The sequence below is a fragment of the Triticum urartu genome, chromosome 5A (genome assembly GCF_056163025.1).
Source record: "Triticum urartu cultivar PI428250 chromosome 5A, HENAU_Tu73, whole genome shotgun sequence".
Lineage (NCBI taxonomy): Eukaryota > Viridiplantae > Streptophyta > Magnoliopsida > Poales > Poaceae > Triticum > Triticum urartu.
The window spans coordinates 571,095,325-571,099,558 of NC_141877.1; positions in this window are offsets into that span (position 1 = coordinate 571,095,325).

Consider the following 4,234-nt stretch of genomic DNA (forward strand, 5'->3'; position numbering starts at 1 on the left):
TAGTTGATTTGGATCACGTGATCATTTAGATGACTAGAGGGATGTCTATCTAAGTGGGAGTTCTCAAGTAATATGATTAATTGAACTTTAATTTATCATGAACTTAGTCCTGATAGTATTTTCATATCTATGTTGTAGATCAATAGCTTGCGATGTAGCTCCCCGTTTATTTTTGATATGTTCCTAGAGAAAAATAAGTTGAAAGATGTTAGTAGCAATGATGCGGACTAGCTCCATGATCTGAGGATAATCCTCATTGCTGCACAGAAGAATTATGTCCTTGATGCACCGCTAGGTGACAGACCTATTGCAGGAGCAGAGGCAGACGTTATGAACGTGACAAAGCTCGGTATGATGACTACTTGATAGTTTAGTGCACCATGCTTTATGGCTTAGAGCCGGGACTTCAAAAATGTTTTGAACGCAAGAAAGCATATAAGATGTTCGAAGAGTTGAAATTGGTATCTCATACTCATGCCCCATGTCAAGAGGTATGAAACCTCTGACAAGTACTTTGCCTACAAGATGGAGGAGAATAGCTCAACCAGTGAGCATGTGCTCAGATTGTCTGAGTACTACAATCACTTGAATCAAGTGGGAGTTAATCTTCCAGATAAGATAGTGATTGACAGAATTCTCTAGTCACTACCACCAAGTTATTAGAACTTCGTGATGAACTATAATATGCAAGGGATAACGGAAGCGATTCCCAAGCTCTTCATGATGCTGAAATCGACGAAGGTAGAAATCAAGAAAAGCATCAAGTGTTGATGGTTGACAAGACCACTAGTTTCAAGTAAAAGGGCAAGGGAAAGAAAGGGGACTTCAAGAATAATGGCAAGCAAGTTGCCACTCCCATGAAGAAGCCCAAAGCTAGACCCAAGCCTAAAACTGAGTGCTTCTACTGCAAAGGAAATGGTCACTGGAAGTGGAACTACTCTAGATACTTGGCGGATAAGAAGGATGGCAAAGTGAACAAAGGTATATTTGATATACATGTTATTGATGTGTAATTTACTAGTGTTTATAGGAAACCCCTTGGTATTTGATACTGGTTCAGTTGCTAAAAGTAGTAACTCGAAATGGGAGTTGCAAAATGAACAAAAACTAGTTAAGGGTGAAGTGACGATGTGTTTTGGAAGTAGTTCCAAGATTGATATGATCATCATCCCACACTCCCTATACTTTCGGGATTAGTGTTGAACCTAAATAAGTGTTATTTGGTGTTTGCGTTGAGCATGAATATGATTTAATCATGTTTATTGCAATACGGTTATTCATTTAAGTTAGAGAATAAATGTTATTCTATTTACATGAATAAAACCTTCTGTGGTCATACACCCAAGGTGAATGGTTTATTGAATCTCGATCGTAGTAATACACATACTCATAATATTGAAGCCAAAAGATGCAAAGTTAATAATGATAGTGCAACTTATATGTGGCACTGCCGTTTAGGTCATATTGGTGTAAAGCGCATGAAGAAACTCCATGCTGATGGGCTTTTGGAATCACTTGATTATGAGTCACTTGATGCTTGCGAACCATCCCTCATGGGCAAGATGACTAAGACTCCGTTCTCGGAACAATGGAGCGAGCAACTGACTTATTGGAAATAATACATACTGATTTATGGGGTGCAATGAGTGTTGAGGCTCGCGATGGGTATCATTATTTTCTGACCTTCACAGATGATTTGAGCATATATGGGTATATCTACTTGAAACATAAGTCTGAAACGTTTGAAAATTTAAAGAATTTTAGAATGAACTGGAAAATCATCGTAACAAGAAAATAAAGTTTCTAGGATCTGATTGTTGAGGAGAATATTTGAGTTACGAGTTTGGTCTTCATTTGAAACAATGTGAAATAGTTTCGCAACTCACGCCACCTAGAACACCACAGCGTAATGGTGTGTCCGAACGTCGTAATCGCACTTTACTAGGTATGGTGCGATCTATGATGTCTCTTACTGATTTACCGCTATTGTTTTGGGGTTATGCATTAGAGATAGCTGCATTCACGTTAGATAGGGCACCATCTAAATCTGTTGTGATGACACCGTATGAACTATGGTTTGGCAAGAAACCAAAGCTGTCATTTCTTAAAGTTTGGGGTTGCGATGCTTATGTGAAAAAGTTTCAAACTGATAAGCTCGAACCCAAATCAGAGTAGTGCATCTTCATAGGATACCCAAAAGAAACTGTTGGGTACACGTTCTATCACAGATCCGAAGGCAAGATATTTTGTTGCTTAGAATGGATCCTTTCTAGAGGAGTTTCTCTCGAAAGAAGTGAGTGGGAGGAAAGTAGAACTTCATAAGGTAATTGTACCTACTCCCTAATTGGAAAGTAGTTCATCATACAAATCAGTTCAAGTGATTCCTACACCAATTAGTGAGGAAGCTAATGATGATGATCATGAAACTTCAGATCAAGTTACTACCGAAGCTCATAGGTCAACCAGAGTACGGTCCGCACCAGAGTGGTAGGGTAATCTTGTTTTGGAGGTCATGTTACTTGACCATGACGAACCTACGAACTATGAGGAAGCGATGATGATCCCAGATTCCGCAAAATGGCTTGAAGCCATGAAATCTGAGATGAGATCCATGTATTAGAACAAAGTATGGACTTTGATTGACTTGCTCGTTGTTCGGCGAGCCATTAAGAATAAATGGATTTTCAAGAGGAAGACAGACACTGATAGTAGTGTTACTATCTACAAAGCTCAAATTGTCGCAAAAGGTTTTCGACAAGTTCAAGATGTTGACTACGATGACATTTTCTCACTCGTAGCGATGCTTAAGTCTGTCCGAATCATGTTAGCAATTGCCACATTTTATGAAATCTGGCAAATGGATGTCAAAACTACATTCCTTAATGGATTTCTTAAAGAAGAGTTGTATATGATGCAACAAGAAGGTTTTGTCGATCCTAAAGGTGCTAACAAAATGAGCAAACTCCAGCGATCCATCTATGGACTGGTGCAAGGATCTCAGAGTTGGAATATATGCTTTGATAAAGTGATCAAAGCATATGGTTTTATACAGACTTGTGGTGAGGCCTGTATTTACAAGAAAGTGAGTGGGAGCACTACAACATTTCTTATAAGTATATGTGAATGACATATTGTTGATCGGAAATAATGTAGAATTTTCTGGAAAGCATAAAGGAGTGTTTGAAAGGAGTTTTTCAAAGAAAGACCTTGGTGAAGCTACTTACGTATTGAGCATCAAGATCTATAGAGATAGATCAAGACGCTTGATATATTTTCAATGAGTACATACCTTGACAAGATTTTGAAGTAGTTCAAAATGGAACAATCAAAGAAGGAGTTCTTGCCTGTGTTGCAAGGTGTGAAGTTGAGTAAAGACTCAAAACCCGACCACGGCAGAAAATAGAAAGAGAATGAAAAGTCATTCCCTATGCCTCAGTCATAGGTTCTATAAACTATGCCATGCTGTGTACCAGACCTATTGTGTACCTCACCATAAGTTTGGCAAGAGGGTACAATAGTGATCCAGGAGTGGATCACTGGACAACGGTAAAAATATCCTAAGTGGAATAAGGAAATGTTTCTCGATTATGGAGGTGACAAAGAGTTCGTCGTAAAGAGTTACGTCGATGCAAGCTTTGACACTGATCTAGATGACTCTAAGTCTCGATCTAGATACATATTGAAAGTGGGAGCAATGAGCTAGAGTAGCTCCGTGCAAAGAACTGTAGACATAGAAAATTTGCAAAATACATACGGCTCTGAATGTGGCAGACTCGTTGACTAAATTTCTCTCACAAGCAAAACATGATCACTCTTTGGGTGTTAATCAGATAGAGATGTGAACTAGATTATCGACTCTAGTAAACCCTTTGGGTGTTAGTCACATGGAAATGTGAACTAATCACATAAATATGTGAACTATTGGTGTTAAATCACATAACGATGTGAACTAGATCATTTACTCTAATGCAAGTGGGAGACTGAAGGAAATATGCCCTAGAGAAAATAATAAAGTTGTTATTTATATTTCCTTCTATCATGATAAATGTTTATTATTCATGCTAGAATTGTATTAACCGGAAACTTAGTAAATGTGTGAATACGTAGACAAACGGAGTGTCACTAGTATGCCTCTACTTGACTAGCTCGTTGAATCAAAGATGGTTGTTTCCTAGCCATAGACATGAGTTGTTATTTGATTAACAGGATCACATCATTAGAGAATGATGTGATT